Source organism: Triticum urartu, chromosome 3 (assembly GCF_003073215.2).
Source record: "Triticum urartu cultivar G1812 chromosome 3, Tu2.1, whole genome shotgun sequence".
NCBI classification, from domain to species: Eukaryota; Viridiplantae; Streptophyta; class Magnoliopsida; order Poales; family Poaceae; genus Triticum; species Triticum urartu.
Window position 1 is genome coordinate 573,302,783 of NC_053024.1, and position 25,571 is coordinate 573,328,353.

Below are 25,571 nucleotides of genomic sequence, written 5' to 3' on the forward strand. Positions count from 1 at the left end.
CTTCGCCATCTCAAACGTGCTGCCGCTACAGTTTCTGAGCCGCCGCCATGGTGATGCCTCAGTTCCGCTGCTGTGTTGAGCCGCCTCTGCCGCGTTGAGCCCTTCTGCCGTTGATCCGCCCCGGTCACGATTTTGTTTCTACAGTCTCGTGGTGAGCCGCTGAGCCGCCATTGCTGCTTTGACAGGCTACGCCTCCACTGATCTCGTGAATTGCGACGAGCTGCCCGGCCAAAGCCTCTGCTTCACCGGGAGTTTTTCACGGCCGTGCTACAACCACTACTTCGCCGCGCCCTGCTGCACCATGCCAACCCGCCGGCACGTCCTTCGCTTCCTTCTGAGCCGCCATGGTAATACTGAGTCACCCCTGCAGGGTGTTAAGCCGCCGGGGCCTCATGGAGGCGTGCCTGTCGCCTGTTCAGCTGCCCCGGTGGCTCGCCTCCACTAAGACGCTCGCCTCCATTGAGACGTTGGCCTGTACTAATAATCCCACAGGAAGGGTACCAGGCTACCAGACAAAATTACCAAGGCCTGTGTTTGACGAAAGGTGATGGATGTTGCAAGTACTAGTGCATTTTCACCAAGTGCATTATAACAAGGATCATATATCGTCCGAATATATCAGGTGACATCCATCCAGTTTACTTTTTATCAGTACCTGTAAATTTTTTGTGAAACAACCACTTTGCCCTATAGTGCTGTTATACGCGGGTATATTATTCATTACACAAGTGTTGATATACCGCGGATATGGAGCATGCGCCAACATCATTTTTATTGGTGTTCGTTTATGTCGCGCAACTTCATGGACACACGTGTAAGCCGCTGCCCCTACGGTCCGGTCTATATTAATGCACTAGCCGACTCGTCCGTCCGCGCCGCCTTTACAATGCCATGGACGATTTGCTCGTCCGCCCTCGCGGCCGGCTCACACATTTGCGCCGACTTATAATGTGACGGACAATTTGCCCATCCATGCGGCTTACCGCACCTGCGATTGACTCGCCCGACTGCGGTGGCTTACAACGCCTCGGCCGACTCATCTGTCTGCTCCCAACGGATGACTCGGCCGTGATTGATTTCATCTTCACCAAGATGATCATCAACTCCGCAGTGGATAATTTCTAGTTTAACATATCAGGTAAAATATATCCATTATATTTTTATATTATATATTGCTTTTCTTTAAAAGAGCAATTACTCTGGCTTGCAAGTTCTCCAAATGCAGGACAAGTTATATCACTGAGCTATTGACTAACTCATACCGGTTTATATCACGGTCAAATATGGAGAATCTCAAGACAACTCCTCGAGTCGCCTTGAGACTCGGGGGCTACGATGACATGACTCAGTAAATGATTGCCAATTTAAAGCAGATTCAAGAACTCCGGATCATTGGAGGGAAAAATAACCCGGCCCCGAAGGCTACTGCCTTATTGGCGAATATTTAAAGGCCGTTAGAAAATTTCCGGCTTAAAAAGAAGGATTCGGTTCAAAATTCGGTTCAAGAGAAATCTGTCTCCTACAAAGCGTTGAAGCTCTCAATATCTGGTTTAAAATCCGGCTCAAGGTAAACCTGTCTCCCACAAAGCTTTGAAGCTATCAATATGCGGTTCAAAATCCCGGTTCAAGAAGAATTTATCTCTCGCAATGCTCGAGTTTCTCAGGAAAAATTAAAGGGACCAAAGAGAGTCTGTTGCAAGGCGCAACTCAAACATAGGTACCCTGCTTCAAAAGACCATTGGGGGCTGATTGTATTTGAATCTAGTTTAACCCCTTTTGAGTCCGACTTTGATCGTATTTGAATCAGAGTCATTAAAAAACTATCAAGGTCATTTGGGGGCTTCCTGTTCAAACATAGGTCGTATTCAAACCAAAGAGAACATAGCTGTCGGTACCCTCTTGATCGGCGCAATGCCAAACCCACTAGGGGGCTTCTTGATCGTATTCAAATCATAGCTTAACCCCTTTTGGGTACAACTTTGATCGTATTTAAATCAGAGTCGTTAAAAAACTCTCAAGGTCATTTGGGGGCTTCCTGTTCAAACATAGGTCGTATTCGAACCAAAGAGAACATAGTTGTCGGTGCCCTCTTGATCGGCGCAACGCCAAAGCCACTGGGGGCTACATGATCGTATTCGAATCCTAGCTTAACCCCTTTGGTACGGTTTACTGATCATATTCGAATTAGAAGCCTCAAATTTTTCTCTCTTTTTGACTTAAGTTTTTGAAAACAGTCTTTTGGTTTTATCTTGAGACTTTTTGCTCATATCTGAAGCATATATATGTGGTTTCGGTTAACCCGGCTTGACTTTGGATGATAAGTCGCCATCATATGACAATCATAAACATTTGGAAGTTTTGGCTTCTAAAGATTGGGTTATCACCCTTACTGCACAGGTATCCTAAACCGGCAGTACGATTCAATATCACAGGAACTGGTTTTCCAAACCGGATTATATTATTCAAATCTTTACTAGCCAACATGGCTGGATTTTTATTATGGTTATCAATATCCAATATTATGATGGAGGTCTTCAAAGTCGCTTCAGCGCAATGGTTATTATTTTATTAATGGACATGATTTATTTTTACAATGGAGGGAATAGTCCCGAGTCGCTGCAGGCTTACGACCTAGTACTTGGGGGCTACATTATTCAAATTGAGATTACATCAAATATGCAAGTCCCATGTCACTGCCAGCATGCACCATGGCACTTGGGGGCTAATGTAAAGTCATTTTTAATCAACTTATTGAAGACCCGACTCATCCCATTGTAATGAGTCGGCCCCTGGGGGTGTAAGTGCATCTAGTGCCCCTTAGTGATTTTGGTGTATTGAAGACTTATAGGTTAAGGGACTAATGTGTTTATGAGTGTACACATGTCTATAAGTCTATGAGGAGTTTGATATTTACATAGAAAGTTGACCCCTAAAAATGAAGTTCTTCGACTGAAGACTTTGGATTTCTGAAGACTTTCTAAAGACTTTGAAAGTGAAGAAATTGGTGCAATCCTGAAGACTTGGTATTCATTTGAGGAACATGAAGCATGAAGACTTCTGTTTTCATAGTTTCATTTTCTCTTTCTTGAGTCATAGGAAACATCGTACTGTTAAAGGGGGTCGAGGAAATACTAAGAAAAAATTTCCATGTGATGCTCAACTCAAATCCTACACCTACCAATCCCTTCGAGTGAAGCCATTGGAAATCTCATACAGCTCAGTCAATTTCTTCAGTGACAGAGACGAAGTTCTTCTGGTCTCTAAGGAATTTCTTCTGACTGAGGAGTTAGGAATTCGCCAGTGCGGATTGCCTACACAGTGAGGAACATGATAGCCCTGAGGATTTTGATACTCAAAATTATGACCATTGCTGTGCTATGCGCCAGCTGTCCCAAAATATCTACCCACCTAACGGTCATGTCATTGAAGGGCATTTATGTCTTATCATGTCGGGCTGCTCCCTAGGCTATAAATAGCTGCTCCCTACAACCATTAGCTGGTTGGCTGCTCCGAGAGAAACTGACACTTGTCATTTGAGAGCATCCCATCCTCCGAGGACTTTGAGTGAAAATCATCAAGTGAGGAAAACTCAAACCCAAACACCTACAAACCCAAAGTGATTGAGCATCACTGAAGAGATTGATCCTGCGTGGATCCGACGCTTGTTACCTTTGAAGACTGTGCATCTTCCAGACGGTTAGGCATCATGGTCTAGAGCATCCAAGAGGAAATTGTGGATCGCCGAGTGACCAAGTCTGTGAAGGTTTGTAAGTCACCTGAAGACTTACCACGAGTGATTAGGTGAGGTCTGTGTGACCTTAGCTCAAGGGGAATACAGTGAGGACTAAGTGTCCTGAGCTGCGTGTTCAGGACTGGGTGTCTGGGACTGTGTGTCCTCAGGTTTAAATACCTAGCCGCCCTAACCAGACGTACAACTGTCATAGCAGTTGGAACTGGTCTACCAAATCATTGTCTTCACCAAGCTACCTGGTTCCATTTCCTCAACTCATTCATTTCCTCTTTTATGTGTTGAGTGCTTGTTCATATCTATTTGAAGACTTTGACTAAAGACTTCCCCTATTTCCTCAGTTCAATTTCTTCAGTCTGTTTGTCTTATCTTATGTTATCCTGTGTTTACGCTTTCTGTACTCTGTACTTGTTTTCATTTCATCATGGAGACCATGCTCATGCACTGCTATGTTTACTTCTGATTACTTATTCCGCTGCAAGTAGTTCTTCACTCAGGAATTTCCTCACCCGCAAATTCCTCAGTGAAGAATTCATAAAAATCGCCTATTCACCCCCCCTCTAGTCGATATAACGCACTTTCAATTGGTATCAGAGCAAGGTACTCCCTTGTTCTGTGAGATTTTGGTTTAACCACCTGGAGTTTTAGTTATGTCGACCACAGGAGTGAAGACTGTGACTTGCCCCATCTTTGACGGTCATGATTATCCCAAGTGGAAGGCCATGATGAAGAAGCGCCTCATGGCGATGAACAGCAAACTCTGGACCGTCATCGAGATTGGTCTTACTGACCTATGCAAGATGGCGGAGGCTGATGATATTCGAAAATACACACTTCTCAACCTCACGGCGAAGGACATCATTTGCTCTAGCTTGTCACAAAATCTATTCAGGAACATTATGTATCTCAGCCATGTGAAACTCATCTGGGACCGACTCTCTGAGGTCTATGAAGGTCATTGATCTCACCATGAACCCTGGTTCGAAGAATTCATGGAATCGCGCAAGGCTATGACCTTCGATCCAGAATCATCATCCTCTGCACCATGTCTTATGGCAAAATGTGCCAAGGTAACTGAATGCTACTTATCTAAGTCCAGTGATGAATCTGGTGATGAATTTGGACCCAGTTATGTCAAACTTTCTTCCCTAGCCACTAAAAAACAAAGAGCTTTGGAAAAAGTTCAATACATGCTGGATAAAAGCAATGATACGTTGGGTGAAGAAATGGATCGGTTGAAAGCTTTGGCTGATAGTCTTCGGAGACTTCAATATAAGTTTGACACCCTTCAAAGTCATCATAACACTCTCTTATCTGATCATGAGAAGCTTTCTTACGAATTCCTTCAAAGAAAGCAAGATCTTGAGAAGCTAAGAGTGAGTTATGAAGATCTTCAGAAGGAGCGTGATTCATTACTTGCTCAACAGATCAGCGCTACTCAGGATGAATTTGTTCCTCCATGTTTGAAGTGCATTGAATGTGAAACTGCTAATTCTTCACCTGAATGCTCAAATACTTTCATTGCTGCAAATTCTTCAACAGCCTCTGCTATCACTAATTCCTCATCTGAGGACATTGCTAGTATCACTGATGATGCAGGGCTGAAGGAATTGTATATGACAGGCATGTACAAAAGCCTCAAAGGGCATCGGGCTCTTTGTGATGTGCTTAAAAAGCAGATCCTCAACATGACCCTAGGAAAGAGGGTATTGCCTTTGAGAGGAAACTCAATGCTGATGGGACCTACTGGAAACCTGAGCAGTATCCCAAAACCTCATGGGTTGCTGCAAAGAGACCTTCAGTGGATCCATCTACTTTATATGGCTTTACATGTGAATCTTCATATTCTTTTGATGAGTCCATTGACTCTAACTATAAACTATTCAAAAATCAGAATGGTGAAGTATTTTGCTAGATATGTTGGCACTAACTGTAGGAACGGTCCTCCTATGAAGAAAATCTGGGTTCCCAAAAGGTGCCTTGAAAATCTTCAGGTGAATGTCATCATGACACCACCTGTGAAGAATAGGAACCCCAGACCAAATTCTTCATATGGACCCAAGTCCTCATTCGGACCAAACTCCTCTCATGGATCAAATTCCTCAAAAGGATCAAAGTCCTCATATGAACATCATCGTGCTAACCCGTCTATTTCGCAGGGAAGATCTAAGGATTATAGATATGTGCATTATTCTTCAAATCATTATGTCCATAAGTCCTCGAAGAATTTCTCTGCTTACTCTTATGCTTATCCTAACCCCTCTTATGTGAAACAAAGCGGATTGGCGTCTATGCCACCTTTCTCTTATGGAGCTCGCAGAATGATGAACTCTTTGCCACCCCTTCAGATGTGGGTGGTGAAGAAAAAGAACTAATCTCTTATGCAGGGTCGGGTCTCCAGACAAACTTAATCGTCTGGAGAATTTGCTGGAGACCTAAATATGCTTGAAAGGACGCAAGCTAATCATGAAGAAATGAATTTTCATTTCTCATGTCCTCATATTGTTTTATCTGTTCTATTGTCTGATGAAATTGATACCATATTATTCATTGGTGAAGTATATGAGTTCGTAAGTTGCACTAATTCATCTGCAGGATGATCAACCCAAAGCCACTGAGTGGGTCCTCGATAGTGGATGTACAAATCACATGACTGGTGACAGGAGCTTATTGATGGACTCTGCTTTATCTCCATCACATCTGAAGCATATCACCTACGCTGACAAAGGCAAAAGCAAGGTATTGGGTCTAGATAAGGTTGCAATCTCAAAGGATCGACACATGGACAAAGTCATGCTTGTTGAGTCCTTAGGGTTCAACCTCATGTCTGTCTCAATGCTTTGTGATCTTGATATGGTGATTGTCTTTGGCAAGTAACGTTGTGTTGTGATCATGGAAACTGACAATTCCAAAGTCTTCGAAGGCTTTAGGAGAGGAGATTTGTATATTGTTGATTTCTCTACAGGACCACAACCTACTACATGTCTTCTTGCAAAAGCTTCAGAAGGCTGGCTATGGCATCGATGACTTGGTCATGCTGGCATGAGGAATCTGCACACGCTCGCGAAGAAGCATGTCATTGGCATTGAAAATGTCAAATTCCTCAAGGATCACTTATGCGGAGCCTGTGAAGCTGGAAAGATGACCAAGGCCAAGCATCCAGCAAAGACTATCATGACTACTACTCGACCATTTGAATTGCTTCACATGGATCTCTTTGGCCCTACTCACTATGCCACATTTACCAATGCTGCATCTCTATATGGTTTTGTCACTGTTGATGACTACTCTCGATATACATGGGTCCATATTATCACTTACAAAACTGAAGTGTAGGAAGTCTTCAAACGATTTTCCTCGAGGGCTTCAACTAACTTTGGTGTGAAGATCAAGCACATCAGGAGTGATAATGGAACTGAGTTCAAGAACACTGGCCTTGATGACTATCTTCATGAACTTGGTATTATTCATGAGTTATCTGCTCCTTATACTCCTCAGCAAAATGGCGTCATGGAGCGCAAGAACAGGACTCTTGTTGAGATGGCCCGCACTATGCTTGATGAGTACAAGACGCCTCCTCGCTTCTGGCCTGAGGCAATTGATACTGCATGCCACATTATCAACAGGGTATATCTTCACAAATTCTTCAAGAAGACAGCATATGAACTTCTCACTGATAAGAAACCCAATGTCAGTTATTTCAAAGTCTTCGGTGCTAAATGTTGGATTAGAGATCCTCATCGCAGTTCTAAATTTGCACCGAAAGCACATGAAGGTTTTATGCTCGGTTATGGTAAGGACTCGCACACCTACAGAGTCTTCAACACCTGTCATCACAAGGTTGTTGAAACCCTAGATGATCGGTTCGATGAGACTAATGGCTCATAAAGATAGCACCTACCTCCTGTGACAGATGAAATACCTCCTGAGGAATCTATTAAGATCAAGGCTACAGAGGATGTCATTCCTACTGAAGAATCAGCTGAAGAAGTTATTCCAGAGCATGAAGAACATCATGCTAATGCACCTGAGGAAAATGGTGCTGAAGAAAATGCTGATCAAATCCCTCAATGTCAACCTGCTCATCCTCATGTCGCAAATGAAGTGCAAATTGAGAAATCATCAGTGATATCAACATTCCAGGTCCTCTCACACGCTCAAGAGCTTCACATTTATCTAACTTTTGTGGGCACTTTGCTTTCGTCTCTATCACAGAGCCCACTAAGGTAGATGAAGCATTTCTGGAGCTTGAGTGGATTCAAGCTATGCAAGAGGAATTACATCAATTCGAGCTCAACAATGTTTGGGAATTGTTCAAACATCCAGATCCTCACAAGCACAATATCATCGGCACAAAGTGGATCTACCGCAACAAGCAAGATGAAAATGGCATTGTGGTGAAGAATAAGGCACGGCTTGTAGCTCAAGGCTACACACAGGTTGAAGGAATTGATTTCGATAAAACTTTTGCACCTGTTGCTAGAGTTGAAGCTATTCGCATATTACTTGATTATGCTAACCATCATGATATCACTTTATATCAAATGGATGTGAAAAGTGCATTCCTCAACGGTAAGCTTGAGGAAGAAGTATATGTTGCTCAACCCCTAGGTTTTGAAGATCCAAAGCATCCTGACAAAGTCTTCAGACTCAATAAGGCCCTCTATGGCCTCAAGTAGGCCCCACGGGCGTGGTATGATACTTTGAAGGAATTCCTCATGAAGAAAGGCTTCAAACCCGGTTCACTTGATCCAACTCTTTTCACTAAATCTTATGATGGTGAATTGTTTGTGTGCCAAATATATGTTGATGATATTATCTTTGGCTGTACTGACCAACATTATACTGATGAATTTGCCTATATGATGAGTGAAGAATATCAAATGTCTATGATGGGAGAATTGAAATTCTTCTTAGGTCTTCAGATTCGTCAACAGCGCAATGGCATATTCATATCTCAGGAGAAATATCTCAAGGATGTACTGAGGAAATTCGGCATCGGAGTCAAAATCCCTATGCCCACAAATGGCCATCTCACTTATGAAAATGGTATTGACTTCGATCAAAAGGTATACCGCTCCATGATTGGTTCTTTATTGTACCTATGTGCATCTAGGCTAGATATTATGCTTAGTGTTTGCATGTGTTCCTGATTCAAGCTACACCGAAGGAATCACACCATAAAGCTGTGAAGCATATTCTTCGATATCTAGCTCACACACCAACACTTGGATTATGGTACCCCAAGGGCTTGGCTTTTGATCTCATTGGATTTTCATACTCTGACTATGCTGGTGATCATGTGGATCACAAGTCAACATCTGGCACATGCCATTTCCTCGGACGATCTTTGGTCTGTTGGTCCTCGAAGAAACAGAATTGTGTATCACTGTCTACTGCTGAAGCTGAGTACATTGCTGCTAGTTCTTGTTGTGCTCAACTGCTATGGATGAAGCAAACCCACAAGGACTACAGCGTCAACATGAAGAATGTGCCACTCTACTGTGACAATGAGAGTGCCATCAAGATTGCTCGTAACCCAGTTCAGCACTCTAAGACAAAGCACATTCAGATTCGTCATCATTTTCTTCGTGATCATGTGTTGAAGGGCGACATCTCTATTGAGCATGTGAAGACTGAAGAACAGCTAGCCGATATCTTCACTAAGCCCTTGGATGAGAAGAGATTTAGCAAGTTGCGGTGTGAGCTAAATATCCTAGAATCTTCGAATGTTCTTTGAAAAAGACACCCATCCTAACACTTATGCAAAATTGATGACTTAGATGTGCAACACATGAAGAAACGTTTTTCTTCAATCAATGAAGACTAACACTCTAAGCGTGAAAAAATTAACGACGAATTTGATTCTCAGAACCCTACGACAATTGTATGCGGTGTCTGAAATCATCATTCTTATACGGTGGGTCACGCCACCACAAAATGTTGAAAATCTTCAATTGAGTTTTTTCCTCGGTTCTTTGAAATTCTTCAGTTGTTTTTCAATTTGCATTGTCTTCAACATTTCCGTCCTTTTTCTTCATTGGCTATATATATGTGAGTTTATGTCCTCTACAGCATTCACTTATTGCTATTTCTTCAAGTTGCTTGTTCCGCTAAGTGAATGTGATCGGACCCTTCCCCCTCTATGCTAAACTCAACCCAGTCTATTCACAAATTCTTCATGTGCGTTCTATTTGAAACTCGTTCAAAATCTTCACTGTTTCCTTGTCAGCTGAAGAAATTGCAAACTGAACTTTAAAACCTATCTTATCTAAATTTTCGGCTTTGCCGCTCAAACCGTTCCACATCCCATGACAACACATATCCATTCACCCACGATCTCACACGATCTCCACTTCTCAGTACGTGGGTGACACATGTCAAGCGAATGAGAAGGGTCAGGGGCACATTCATCCAATTTCTTCGGGCGAACAGTTTTTTCACCGTGGCTATAAATACCCCTTCCCTTCCTCACTTCACTTTTACTCTGCTCGTTCTCACTCCAGCTCGAGCTTCTAAAACCCTAGCACCGCCGCTACTTCATTGTTGTCGGTGAGGAACAGCTTCACTGCCTCAACCTCGTCGCCGTCGTACTCGCGCCGGCTGCGGATTTCTTCAGTCTGCCGCCGCCGTAGCTGTCTTCCTCTGCCAAGTAGGGCATGGAAGATCTGAACTGACGAACTTCACATCTACACCTCTCAGTTCGTCGTGTTCTTCGTCTAGGGTAATTAAAAGTTACTTTTACTGCCCTCTTTGATTCAAATGATAAGTACAAAATCTTCAAAGGTGTTTATACTTCAATTTCATCACACACTGAACACCTCACATGTCATATGTTCTTGATTCATTTATCTAAGCTATATTTTTCTTCAAGATTCCTCAAATGTGTGGATTTTCGATCTATACATCTCTGGAACCTAAGACAAAGAACGCTTACTGAAATTCTTCAAGACTCATCTGGTCAAATTCCTCAAACTTGCTCCTTTTTGAAAAACCTCTAAGAACGCATATGACCTCTCCATATTCCTCGCAACTGTACTCTGTTCACAGGTACTCATGTCTGCTGCTGAATCACTAGGTTCTCATCAACTTAACTCATTTGCAGCATTCCTCGAAGAAAAGTTGCATACATCTTCAGAGAATTCCATTGTTCAAATTCCTCATCTAAAGAATTCCATTGTTCAAATTCCATTGGCCAAGAAGCAGATCCCACCAGCCTCAAGCGTGGTGAGGAATATCCTAATGAACGGGCCAAGCGCCAGGCCAAGTTGGCCAGACAAGCAAGAGAAGTAGTGAGGAAATTCAATGAAGACTCTGCTGCTGCTGCTGCCACTGCTGAGGCCTCTGCAAGCAAGCCAAAGAAGGCCATGCCAAAGAAGCCTGCTCATAAGCCAAGTACTTCAACCCCAATGCCCTCACGGCCAAGTTTCTCAGCAATGCCCTCACGGCCAGATTCCTCAAAGCCCTCACGGCAAATTCCTCACGGCCATGCCAAAGAAGCCTGCTCACAAGCCAAGTGCTTCACCAGCAATGTCCTCATGGCCAAGTTCCTCAGCAATGCCCTCACGGCCAGATTCTTCAAAGCCCTCACGGCCAACTCCTCAAATTGCTCCCACTTAAAAATCCTCAGCTCCTCCGCCAAAGTCCTCAGCTGTTCCGACCAAATCCTCAGCACCTGCACATTTCGCCTCGTGCCAAAGGACGACGGACATCTCTATTGCCTCAGGAGCATCTGCTAGTTCCTCAGCACCACTGCATTCTTCAACTAGTCCCACTCTGTTGAAGAGCAAGGCAACTGCTGGACGAGGCTCTCGACCAAGTCCTCAAAAGAAGCAAGTCATTTTTCAAGTGTCGTCAGATGAAGACGAAGCTGATGATGATGAACTTATAGAAATCATCAGAGACAGGCAGGTCAAGGCCGCTAGAGCCAAGGGCACAAGTGTGCCTCTGCTTTTGGATCCAAAGTTGATCCTTGAGTACATTAACCTATGACACAAGGACCCAAATACTCCTATGCCTGATTTCAAGCTGACTCCTGGCCAAAGTCATATGTTGACTCGCTTCATACAAGAAGAAAAATGGAAGTTTGAGAAGGCCAAGCAGATTAAGAAAGCGTAGTACAAAAAGGAGCGCTACTTGAAGAAAAATGTTATCTCTATGACAACTGAAGAACTCGTCAATATACAGTCTGAGATCAAGAAACTCAGTGATGAATTTGACGCATACCATGCTGATTGGCTGGGAGCCAAGGTTCGTTTTGTGAGACTCGCTGACAACTTCACTTCAAATGTTGCATCCCCAACGCAACAGGAAATTCCTCAGGCTGAAGCATCTGCTCAGCCTACCAAAGAAAATGCCAGCACCACTGATGACAATCAGGCTGTTGAAGAAAATGTTGATTCTAAGGCTGATGACTGCATTCCAGCCGCTAAAGAAATTGCCAGGGCAACCACTAGTGTTGTGCCTGAAGAAAGTAAAGACGTCAGGGAAACTGCATCAGTTGCGCCTGAAGAAATTCAACCAAATTCCTCTGCTCCCTCTGCGCCTACACCAACTATGATCCTTCCATCTGCATCAGATGTGAAGAAGACCAAGGCTGCAGAGCATGCAGATGTGAAGAAAAGGAAGGCATCAACTTCATCAGATTCTTCAGCCCTGAAGAAGATGAAGCCATTGACCAGCTCATTTGCCAACCCAATTGATGTTGTTCCTATCTCAATCATGCCATCAAAGGACCTTGTTCCTTTTGATGAAGAATATGTGATTACAAGTGAATCCGATGAAGAGAATCCCTCTGCTGCTTCGTCAGATCAGTTGGATGAAGAAATTGAAGTGGATGCAATCCCTTCAACATCAATTATCTCATCGCACATGCCTCAGTTCACTGCTGAAGAGGCCGGCGTTGAAGAAATGGATGAAGAAGACGATGTGGACATTGGAAGCACTACTCTAGTGATGAAAGATGACTTTTGGGAAACTCAGCACCCCAACCCTCCTCTGTTCACACCTCTTTAACAAATTCCTCAGTCCCCAATAACTACTGAAGCCCAAATGAGATTTCAAAAACCTCGTGCAACTCCATCCATCCATGAAAAAATTCCAGCCACTAGTGCTGATGAACATGTAAATGAAGAACTGAAGTCCCAGGCTGCCACTGAAGAAGTACCTGAAATTCCTGAGCCTGTGGAACCAGAGATTGAGATCCCTGAGGTTGTGATGCAATTGACTGACACTCCTCACCCCAAGCCAAAGGATCCCTTCTCAAAGAAACAAAAATTCAAGGCTGATCACTTCTTTGGTGAGTGAGGGAGTCCTGGATTAGGGGGTCTCCGGACAGCCGGACTATATCCTTTCGCCGGACTGTTGAACTGTGAAGATACAAGATTGAAGACTTCGTCCCGTGTCCATATGGGACTCTACTTGGTTGTGACGCCCCGAGACCGATGTGCCAGGTGTCCTCCAGTTATTCGCTGTTGTTTCCTTGTCATTCTCTTGCGTGTTGCATTTTATCATGTCATCATGTGCATTGCATCATCATGTTTTCAAAACTTGCATCCGTCCCGGTCTCCTAGTTCCTTCCGTTGTCCGTTCTGAGCCCAGACACACTTGCACGCGCCCGCGGCATGTCCGAAATAGTATTTTATAAGTGGCGGAAAATGTTCTCGGAATGGGATGAAAGTTGGCATGTGGTGTTGTTATGTTGTTAGTAGGTCGCCTGCCAAGTTTCATCGCATTCGGAGCTCGTTTGATAGCCCAACCGTTAAACTATAGCGGCAATATAGCCGGTATTTTCGTCGGGCGTTTTCGGTCTCCGGAAACAGTCGCCGGGCCTCTCTCTTCTCTTCTCTCAGCCTGAGGACTTCCGCACAGCCCACTACCTACCGCCAGGTCCAACCTAACCTCTCTCGTCAGCCCGCGGCCCTCCTCGCGCGCGCGTCCAAAAATTTGTCCCGGACCCGACCCGAACAGTCGGTACTGTTGTGTCCGGATCATCCCCAAACATCTACAAAACGTCACCGTTTTCTTATTTGGCCTCCCTAGCTATTTTATTCGCGACCGTCCGATTACGATCGGAGGGGTCTGATAGGCCCTAACTATTTCCACCTACTATATATAGCCGATGTAATTCTAGACCAATCCCCACTTTCTAGGGATCCTCCCCTATCCACTCGTCGCTGCCGTCGCTCCACCAAATCCACATCGATCCATCCCGCATCCACCTCGTCTTCAGCCACCCACCAACCAGATCAGCGCTCGTCCTTCCCCTCGATCCATCCCTCTGCCCGAAGCTCCTCCTCTTGCGCCTCTACGCTCGATCCCCTTCGCCTCGTGCCACGCCACCGCCGGCAAGCTTCGCCGAAGATGAGCGCCGACGCCCCTTCTTCATCTTCCCGTGCTCTCTCCCGTTTCTCTCTCTCATCTCCCTGCCTATCTTTTTTTTCTGTCAGCAGGGAGCCCACCATGGACGCCAGGGACGCCGTGTCCCCAAGCAGCAACAGCAGTTCTGAGCCCTGCTGCATCCCCTCGACCGAAACTTGCCGACGACCCGTAGGAGCCATGCTAGGGAACTCAAAGTCCGTGGCCGCCGGTTTGCCTCCACCCCGCCGGAGCTGCCTCTTCTCACGCGCCGGTCAAGGATCCGGACGTCCCCGGCCTTCCCCGCCATCCCTCGCCGACGCTAAGCCATGGCGGACCCCCAAGACCCGTTGCTCTGCCTCGTGTCTCACCCGGACGTCCCCGCGTCGTCTGCGCAACCACCTGCATCAAGCCCCTCCGCCTCGGATCCAGCCGGCCTCCTCTCCAGCTTCGCGCCAAGTCCCACCTCGCCGGAGTCTTCTCCTCGCTGCTGCGTCCGTCAAGTCCGCTGCTGCCGTTGTTTCTCTGTCGAACGGGCAAGCTCGAACCCCAGCGCCAAGTCCAGCCTGCTCGATCCCCTGCTTCAGGACCGAGTCGTCGAACGATGCCGCCGCGCGTTGACCGTCCAGCTTGCCGAGGCCCAGCGCCAGATCGCTACATGGCCCAGATCTGCCAGCTCCCTGTTGGCCCAATGTGAGCAGCCCAGATCCACCTAATTCGGCCTCTGTTCCAGATCCGGCCCGTGTAGTTTTTTCAGGTTCTGTGTTTTAGCTATTTTTTCTAGAGGAGAGCAGTTTTTGCAGAGAACCCCTTGCGCTTCATGCATTTTAAAACTCACAAACCGTGCATCATATATAAAAACTTTATATATGAAACTTGACTAGAATTTCATCTAGTTTACTAATATGTCATTTTCATCCATGTTTAAAATATTTAAAATGATGTTTGGTTAATAATTTACTCAATGATTTTAATTCATAACCAAATAACCGTAGCTCGGTTTTAAATAAATTATATATGTAGATGGGGTAGAAAAATGCCTAGTTTAACATGGTGGCATCATTTTGCATGTTTAACAACTCTAAAATATTGTTTAGGGCAGAACAGTACCAAACCTTAAAATATGCACATGAGGAGTTTCCGGACTTGTTGTTTTGTGTTCCGGCCTCATTTAAACTTGCCTAGATTAGATAGTTTCATCATGCTTCACCTTTTGCCATGCTAACAACATTTAATATTGTTGGGTACATAAACAAGATCGAACTAAATAACTTGTCGTGGTGTTTCGTCAATATGCACCGTTGCATATTGAGCTCCACTTAATTTGTAGGATTGTTTGTGCACTTTGCCATGCCATGCTTCATTAAACCGGACATGCATCATACTTGATTGTGCATCATGCCATGTTATGTGGTGGTTGTTTACCATGTTGTTTGCTTCTTTCCGGTGTTGCTTCTTCGGGTTGGTTCCGATAACGTCGCGTTTGTGAGGATCCGTTCAACTTACGTCCGTTTGTCTTCTTCATGGACTCGTTCTTCTTCCTTGCGGGATCTCAGGCAAGATGATCATACCCTCGAAATCACTACTATCTTTGCTATGCTAGTTTGCTCGCTCTTTTGCTATGCCAATGCTACGATGCCTACCATTTGCTTGTCAGCCTCCCAAATTGCCATGTCAAACCTCTAACCCACCATGTCCTAGCAAACCGTTGATTGGCTATGTTACCGCTTTGCTCAGCCCCTCTTATAGCGTTGCTAGTTGCAGGTGAAGATTGGAGACCGCTCCTTGTTGGAACATTATTTAATTGTTGGGATATCATTATATTGTCATGTTATCTTAGTGCATCTATATACTTGGTAAAGGGTGGAAGGCTCGGCCTTATGCCTGGTGTTTTGTTCCACTCTTGCCGCCCTAGTTTCCGTCATATCGGTGTTATGTTCCCGGATTTTGCGTACCTTATGCGGTTGGGCTATTATGGGAACCACTTGACAGTTCGCCTTAAGTAAAGCTCTTCTAGCAATGCCCAACATTGGTTTTACCATTCGCCACCTAGCCTCTTTTCCCTTGGGAGTCACTCTCTCGAGGGTCATCTTTATTTTAACCCCCCCCCCCGGGCCAGTGCTTGTCTAAGTGTTGGTCCGAAATGGGCAGCCTGTGGGGCCACCTCAGGGAAACTTGAGGGCTGGTTTTACTCGTAGCTTGACCTATCCGGTGTTGCCCTGAGAACGAGATATGTGCAGCTCCCATCAGGATGTCGGCGCATCTGGGCGGTGTTGCCTGGTTTAGTTTTACCCTGTTAATGTCTTGTTTGTACCAGGATACCGAGTCTGATCGAAATGTCTCGGGTGGAGGTCTATTCCTTCGTTGACCGTGAGAGCTTGTGATGGGCTAAGTTGGACACCCCTGCAGGGATGAACTTTCGAAAGCCGTGCCCACGGTTATGGGCAGATGGGAATTTGTTAACGTCCGGTTGTAGAAAACCTGAAGTTGACCTTAATTAAAATGAATCAACCGCGTGTGTAACCGTGATGGTCTCTTTCCAGCGGAGTTCGGGAAGTGAACACGGTTGTTGGAGTTATGCTTGACGTAGGTTGTTTTAGGGTCACTTCTTGATCATACTTTATCGACCGTGCTTTGCCTTCTCTTCTCGCTCTCTTTTGCGTATGTTAGCCACCATATATGCTAGTCGCTTGCTGCAGCTCCACCTCATACCTTTACCTTACCCATAAGCTTAAATAGTCTTGATCGCGAGGGTGCGAGATTGCTGAGTCCCCGTGGCTCACAGATACTTCCAAAACCAGCTTGCAGGTGCCGATGAGTCCGTGCAGATGACGCAACCAAGCTCAGGAGGAGCTCGATGAAGATCTTGTCCTTTGTGTTGTTTCGTTCTAGTTGATCAGTAGTGGAGCCCAGTTGGGGTCGATCGGGGACCTTTGTCGCATTTGGGGTTCTTCTTTTATTTTGGTTCCGTAGTCGGACCTTGTATTTGTTGATGTAATGCTTTATTCATGTAATTGTGTGAAGTGGCGATTGTAAGCCAACTATGTATCTCTTTCCCTTATGTATTACATGGGTTGTGTGAAGATTACCTCACTTGCGACATATGCCTTCAATGCGATTATGTCTCTAAGTCGTGCCTCGACACGTGGGAGCTATAGTCGCATCGAGGGCTGTTACAAGTTGGTAATCAGAGCCTTCCCCGACCTTAGGAGCCCCATTTGCTTGATCGTTTTTAGCGGGCCGAAGTTGTGTCTAGAAAAATGTTTTGAGTCATTTAGGAATTATATATCGGAGAGCTTAGGAATTCTTTTTACTTCCCAGTCTCCTCATTGCTCTGGTAAGGCATCCTGACGTAGAGTTTTGACTCTTCTCTTGTCAAATTTCACTAAAAAAATTTAGGATCACGCGGGTATATTGGAATCGTTCCGATGGTTTTATGACGAGAACATTGTCTTGGTGCCTCCTGTCAGGGGTTTTATGGAAGTGTCCCGGGGAGTTGAGCTCCAAGGTGTTGTCGTCATAATTTTATCGTTGCAGTTCTGGAATACCTGAGTTTAGTACGCCGACATCGAAAATCTCTTTTATGCAGTTCGTTGGTGAGATAACCTCGACGCCACCTAGTACTGGGGCGGGAGTTCGGGAGTATGGCCATAACTTGTATAACGGATACTTTTCAAAGGTTGAGGTAAATGATTTCCGAAGGTTTCTTGGTTATGTGTTGAAGGATGGATACAGCTGGATGTAGGATTTGCTAGATTTGGGTGAGATATTATGCTTCCCCTGTATCCCCAACACCTGATTGCATAACCGGAAAAATTCGGGAGTTTCATAGGTGGGAATTCAAGTAGCTCTTAGGATATCTGTCCGACGGATGTACGATATGAAATTGGGGTTCGACGTCTAGTGGTCCACCTATTCACGGTCGGTTTTACAGTGGTCTCGTTGTGTCTTAAAGAGTCCTTGGCTATGCCGACTCGGGGACGCTTCGTATGTCATGTGCACTTCCTTGTACATGATGGTGTTGTACGATCGAGCCCGTGTAGGCCCCACCACGAAAACTTCGGACGAAATCTCTATCATATGTTTGTTCCGGCTTATTCTGCAAGCCAATCCTTTGTTTTGTTTTGAGTTGTGGTATTCGAGTTGCTTCAAAGTCAAGAGTTGATTCCATACCTTTCCTAAATGATGTTCTCATACTCCGATGTGGATACTAATCCTTCTCAATAATCGAGATTGTTATGCCAATCTTGTTCTACCGGGGTGTCTCTCTTCAAGTGGATCCGATCACTTCAACATTCGCAAGATCAATTATTACTTCTTCTCAACGGTGTTTGTTTCATCCGTCTCCAAGTTGCCTTTATTTTCCCACCCTCCCACCCTTGTTTTTCTCCAAGGATTCATATCTCTTAATCGAGTATCCTTCTTATTGATGTGAGGTCTCTCCATTCTTTTCTATCAATATTCTTATCCAGTGATTCTCATAAAGATACTAACGGAGCGTCTAGTTTATCATTCTTTGTTCTTTTATCTTCCCCCGGTGTTCTCAATGCAATCTTTCGTTGGTGATCACATCCTTTTCCTTGTTTCAAATGTGTTCTCATGCCGGTGCTCATCATATTCATTCACTTCTCGCTATTCAATTGTTCCGGAGTGCCGAAGCTATCTCAGAAGATTCGTTTCCATTCTCAGTCCGTTCAAGTTATTTTGAGGATGTTATCTCTTTCAAGTCATTTAATTCAACCGGTGCATTCTCCTTCTCAAGTAATCGTTCTACGGTGTTTCTTTTGAATGGGCCCTAACCCACAGGTATTTTCCCAGGATCTTACCTGACTCTTCTTATTTTCCCGAAGCTATCCAAATTTCTTTTCGAAGTGTGACGTAAGAATGATTCATCATCAGTCATATGTATTTCTCCAAGATCTTTCAAATTCTTTTCATCGTTGGCTCAACCTCTTTGTTTGATTCTTCCGGAGTGTCTAAATAATTCTTGGTGATGTTTCTCATCGTCATTCTCGGATTTGAAGACCGAAGAAGATTTTCTCTCAATCTTGCTCCACTCTCCTCAAGATTCATGGTGCTAGCTTGTTGTCATCCTCTCATAATTTTTTTCGATTATCAGAATTCTTTTTCACCCACCCGGAGCAATTCAAGATTCTTTTCAGTTTATTTCTCCGAAGCCCATTATCTCAGAATTTATTCATTCTCAGCTTTCGGCTATGGTTCTCCAAATCTTACTGGTGCTTCGTTCAAGTGATCTCTAATCAGTTCGTGATCCCTTCGTTCTCATGTATCTAGATTCTCTCGAGCATCTTCGTTCATTTGCAAATTCTTCCCAGTGATTCGTTATCTTTTATTTGTTCTTTTTCAATTCTTACGGTGGTTCGTTCAAGAGTTCTCTTCCTTGGTTATTATATCAATGCATTCGTGCTTTCCAAATGCTAACGGTGGTTCGCTGAAGTCTTTTCTCAAGTTTATGTTATATCTCTCTTAATCTTTTCTACGAGAATAAGTAATGTGCCAAATCCATTGATTGTCATCAATTTAATTGGTGAAGGATACGCATAACGTAATTCTTATTCTTGCTTCATCCAAGTGATTAATTCTTTATTCCGGAGGCTCATCAAATTCTCAGTTTCACTTGATTCATTTTTCTTTCCCAGAGTCCCAAGCTCTCACAAGTATATCACCACGGAGATTTATCTAAATCTTTACAAGGTTCAAACTTGTGTTCTCACCTACCCTTTCTTTCTATTTGATAATTCTTTTGAATAACGGAGTTCTTCATGAAGGTTCTACATGATGTTTCATAAAGGAATTAATTCCTTCTCGAAGGGTTCATTTAGATTCTTTTCAAAGGTGCTCAAGCATTCTCCATCTTGCAATCCGGAGTGCAATTCTTTCGTCCGTATCATTGGAGGTGGTATTATGACATTCTTGAAAAATTTGAGTTCATGTTTCATGATTCACAAGTTATCAAGAATGAGGTAGTTTAAATCCATCAATCTCGTCATTGGAGTTATCTTGGGTTATATTTCACCTAAAGCTTTCCTTTAAGGATTGTCGCTCTCATGGTGTTTATCAATGATCCAATTTCTTCATTTATCCTTTCCGGTGCGATATACTTTCTCGTCTCTTTGTTCATATCAATACAATTCTTTTCCCGTGAGTGGCAGGTTGTCACCTCATAATTTGAGATGTACTCCACAAGACCATATCAAGCTTATCCTTTCGTTGTTGGTTTTCCAACAACTCCGCTCGACCCGTTTCCTAAGGATGCCTTCTCAAGCTCTTTTGTGGCATAAGATGGAATTTTCTTCTCCTTTCTTTTCCAATTATCTATATTCTATTCTTTCGTTCCGGAGGCATTGTGATGTTGCTCTTTTCAACCATCATCTCGTTTGTCAAAGATCATGTTCTTTTCGTGCTTATCCTTTAACCGGATTGTGTGCCATTCTGCTCAAGTTCTTTTCGCCTTATCAAGCCTTGCATCTCTTTCAACCGGAGTGCTATCTGAGATCTTTCTTGCCACTCGTTCCATTCATTTAATAGTTCCGGAGGCAGTGTTTTTTAATGTCATCAAGTATCTTCTCATCTTATCAAGTTCTTATTCAATTTCTTTTCTTTTCAATCGGAGTGCTGCCCGAAGTTGCTCTTCCTTGTTTCTCTTTTCTGACGGAGACTGTTAACTTCATTCATCTCCATTGTATTCTTTTCTCAAATTGGCTTAACTTTTTCGAGGTTCTTGGGTTTCACTCATTTGTCAAAGAAGCAACTTAGTTTTACCTCTTCTCTTTCTCTTCCGTTTTTCCCTCCGGTGCCATTCTAGATCTCGGGACGAGATCCTCTCGTAGTGGTGGAGTGTTGTGACGCCCCGAGACCGATGTGCCAGGTGTCCTCCAGTTATTCGCTGTTGTTTCCTTGTCATTCTCTTGCGTGTTGAATTTTATCATGTCATCATGTGCATTGCATCATCATGTTTTCAAAACTTGCATCCGTCCCGGTCTCCCAGTTCCTTCCGTTGTCCGTTCTGAGCCTAGACACACTTGCACGCGCCCGCGGCATGTCTGAAATAGTATTTTATAAGTGGCGGAAAATGTTCTCGGAATGGGATGAAAGTTGGCATGTGGTGTTGTTATGTTGTTAGTAGGTCGCCTGCCAAGTTTCATCGCATTCGGAGCTCGTTTGATAGCCCAACCGTTAAACTATAGCGGCAATATAGCCGGTATTTTCGTCGGACGTTTTCGGTCTCCGGAAATAGTCGTCGGGCCTCTCTCTTCTCTTCTCTCAGCCTGAGGACTTCCGCACAGCCCACTACCTACCGCCAGGTCCAACCTAACCTCTCTCGTCAGCCCGCGGCCCACCTCGCGCGCACGTCCGAAAATTGTCCCGGACCCGACCCGAACAGTCGGTACCGTTGTGTCCGGATCATCCCCAAACATCTACAAAACGTCACCGTTTTCTTATTTGGCCTCCCTAGCTATTTTATTCGCGACCGTCCGATTACGATCGGAGGGGTCCGATAGCCCCTAACTATTTCCACCTACTATATATAGCCGATGTAATTCTAGACCAAACCCTACTTTCTAGGGATCCTCCCCTATCCACTCGTCGCCGCTGCCGCTCCACCAAATCCACATCGATCCATCCCGCATCCACCTTGTCTTCAGCCACCCACCAACCAGATCAGCGCTCGTCCTTCCCCTCGATCCATCCCTCTGCCCGAAGCTCCTCCTCTTGCGCCTCCGCGCTCGATCCCCTTCGCCTCGTGCCATGCCACCGCCGGCAAGCTTCGCCGAAGATGAGCGCCGACGCCCCTTCTTCATCTTCCCGTGCTCTCTCCCATTTCTCTCTCTCATCTCCCTACCTATCTTTTTTTCTGTCAGCAGGGAGCCCGCCATGGACGCCAGGGACGCCGTGTCCCCAAGCAGCAACAGCAGTTCCGAGCCCTGCTGCATCCCCTCGACCGAAACTTGCCGACGACCCGCAGGAGCCACGCTAGGGAACTCAAAGTCCGTGGCCGCCGGTTTGCCTCCACCCCGCCGGAGCTGCCTCTTCTCGCGCGCCGGTCAAGGATCCGGACGTCCCCAGCCTTCCCCGCCATCCCTCGCCAACGCTAAGCCATGGCAGACCCCCAAGACCCGTTGCTCTGCCTCATGTCTCACCCGGACGTCCCCGCGTCGTCTGCGCAACCACCTGCATCAAGCCCCTCCGCCCCGGATCCAGTCGGCCTCCTCTCCAGCTTCGCGCCAAGTCCCACCTCGCCGGAGTCTTCTCCTCGCCGCTGCGTCCGTCAAGTCCGCTGCTGCCGTTGTTTCTCTGTCGAACGAGCAAGCTCGAACCCCAGCGCCAAGTCCAGCCTGCTCGATCCCCTGCTTCAGCACCGAGTCGTCGAACGATGCCGCCGCGCGTTGACCGTCCAGCTTGCCGAGGCCCAGCGCCAGATCGCTACATGGCCCAGATCTGCCAGCTCCCTGTTGGCCCAATGTGAGCAGCCCAGATCCACCTAATTCGGCCTCTGTTCCAGATCCGGCCCGTGTAGTTTTTTTAGGTTCTGTGTTTTAGCTATTTTTTCTAGAGGAGAGCAGTTTTTGCAGAGAACCCCTTGCGCTTCATGCATTTTAAAACTCACAAACCGTGCATCATATATAAAAACTTTATATATGAAACTTGACTAGAATTTCATCTAGTTTACTAATATGTCATTTTCATCCATGTTTAAAATATTTAAAATGATGTTTGGTTAAATTTACTCCTATGCCATGTTAAAATGATTTAATTCATAACTAAATAACCGTAGCTCGGTTTTAAATAAATTATATATGTAGATGGGGTAGAAAAATGCCTAGTTTAACATGGTGGCATCATTTTGCATGTTTAACAACTCTAAAATATTGTTTAGGGCAGAACAGTACCAAACCTTAAAATATGCACATGAGGAGTTTCCGGACTTGTTGTTTTGTGTTCCGGCCTCATTTAAACTTGCCTAGATTAGATAGTTTCATCATGCTTCACCTTTTGCCATGCTAACAACATTTAATATTGTTGGGTACATAAACAAGATCGAACTAAATAACTTGTCGTGGTGTTTCGTCAATATGCACCGTTGCATATTGAGCTCCACTTAATTTGTAGGATTGTTTGTGCACTTTGCCATGCCATGCTTCATTAAACCGGACATGCATCATACCTGATTGTGCATCATGCCATGTTTATGTGGTGGTTGTTTACCATGATTGTTTGCTTCTTTCCGGTGTTGATTCTTCGGGTTGGTTCCAATAACGTCGCGTTTGTGAGGATCCGTTCAACTTCGTCTGTTTGTCTTCTTCATGGACTCGTTCTTCTTCCTTGCGGGATCTCAGGCAAGATGATCATACCCTCGAAATCACTACTATCTTTGCTATGCTAGTTTGCTCGCTCTTTTGCTATGCCAATGCTACGATGCCTACCATTTGCTTGTCAGCCTCCCAAATTGCCATGTCAAACCCCTAACCCACCATGTCCTAGCAAACCGTTGATTGGCTATGTTACCGCTTTGCTCAGCCCCTCTTATAGCGTTGCTAGTTGCAGGTGAAGATTGGAGGCCGTTCCTTGTTGGAATATTTATTTACTTGTTGGGATATCACAATATATCTTATTTAATTAATGCATCTATATACTTGGTAAAGGGTGGAAGGCTCAGCCTTATGCCTGGTGTTTTGTTCCACTCTTGCCGCCCTAGTTTCCGTCATATCGGTGTTATGTTCCCGAATTTTGCGTTCCTTACGCGGTTGGGTAATAATGGGAACCCCTTGACAGTTCGCCTTAAGTAAAGCTCCTCCAGCAATGCCCAACCTTGGTTTTACCATTTGCCTCACCACCACCTACTTTTCCCTTGGGAGTCGCTCTCTCGAGGGTCATCTTTATTTTAACCCCCCCGGGCCAGTGCTTGTCTAAGTGTTGGTCCGAAATGGGCAGCCTGCGGGGCCACCTCGGGGAAACATGAGGGCTGGTTTTACTCGTAGCTTTACCTATCCGGTGTTGCCCTGAGAACGAGATATGTGCAGTGCAGCTCCTATCAGGATGTCGGCGCATCGGGCGGTGTTGCTGGTGTTTACCATTGTCGAAATGTCTTGTAACCGGGATACCGAGTCTGATCGGAATGTCTCGGGAGGGTCTATTCCTTCGTTGACCGTGAGAGCTTGTGATGGGCTAAGTTGGGACACCCCTGCAGGGATTTGAACTTTCGAAAGCCGTGCCCGCGGTTATGGGCAGATGGGAATTTGTTAATGTCCGGTTGTAGAAAACCTGAAGTTGACCTTAATTAAAATGAATCAACCGCGTGTGTAACCGTGATGGTCTCTTTCCGGCGGAGTCCGGGAAGTGAACACGGTGTTGGAGTTATGCTTGACGTAGGTTGTTTTAGGATCACTTCTTGATCATACTTTTATCGACCGTGCTTTGCTTTCTTCTCTTCTCGCTCTCATTTGCGTATGTTAGCCACCATATATGCTAGTCGCTTGCTGCAGCTCCACCTCATACCTTTACCTTACCCATAAGCTTAAATAGTCTTGATCGCGAGGGTGCGAGATTGCTGAGTCCCTGTGGCTCACAGATACTTCCAAAACCAGCTTTGCAGGTGCCGATGAGTCCGTGCAGATGACGCAACCAAGCTCAGGAGGAGCTCGATGAAGATCTTGTCCTTTGTCTTGCTTCGTTCTAGTTGATCAGTAGTGGAGCCCAGTTGGGGTCGATCGGGGACCTTTGTCGCATTTGGGGTTCTTCTTTTATTTTGGTTCCGTAGTCGGACCTTGATTGTATTTGATGATGTAATGCTTTATTCATGTAATTGTGTGAAGTGGCGATTGTAAGCCAACTATGTATCTCTTTCCCTTATGTATTACATGGGTTGTGTGAAGATTACCTCACTTGCGACATATGCCTTCAATGCGATTATGTCTCTAAGTCGTGCCTCGACACGTGGGACTATAGTCGCATCGATGCATCGAGGGTGTTACATTGGCGTGGAAGGCAAGCTAGGAAATACGGATATGTATATCTCCTCCTTTGTAACCGACCTTGTGTAACCCTAGCCCCCTCCGGTGCCTATATAAACTAGAGGGTTTTAGTCCGTAGGACAACATACAATCATACCATAGGCTAGATTCTAGGGTTTAGCCTCTCCGATCTCGTGGTAGATCAACTCTTGTACTACTCATATTATCAAGAATAATCAAGCAGGACGTAGGGTTTTACCTCCATCAAGAGGGCCCGAACCTGGGTAAAACATCGTGTCCCCTGCCTCCTGTTACCATCCGCCTTAGACGCACAGTTCGGGACCCCCTACCCGAGATCCGCCGGTTTTGACACCGACATTGGTGCTTTCATTGAGAGTTCCTCTGTGTCGTCGCCATTAGGCTTGATGGCTCCTTCAATCATCGATGGTGATGCAGTCCAGGGTGAGACTTTTCTCCCCGGACAGATCTTTGTA

The 25,571-nt window shown here is 45.2% G+C and overlaps 1 pseudogene; it reads left to right on the forward strand.

The window, feature by feature from the left end:
* The first annotated feature begins 344 nt into the window (after positions 1-344).
* Positions 345-25,571, forward strand: part of LOC125546969 — a 41,150-nt pseudogene continuing 15,923 nt past the window's right edge.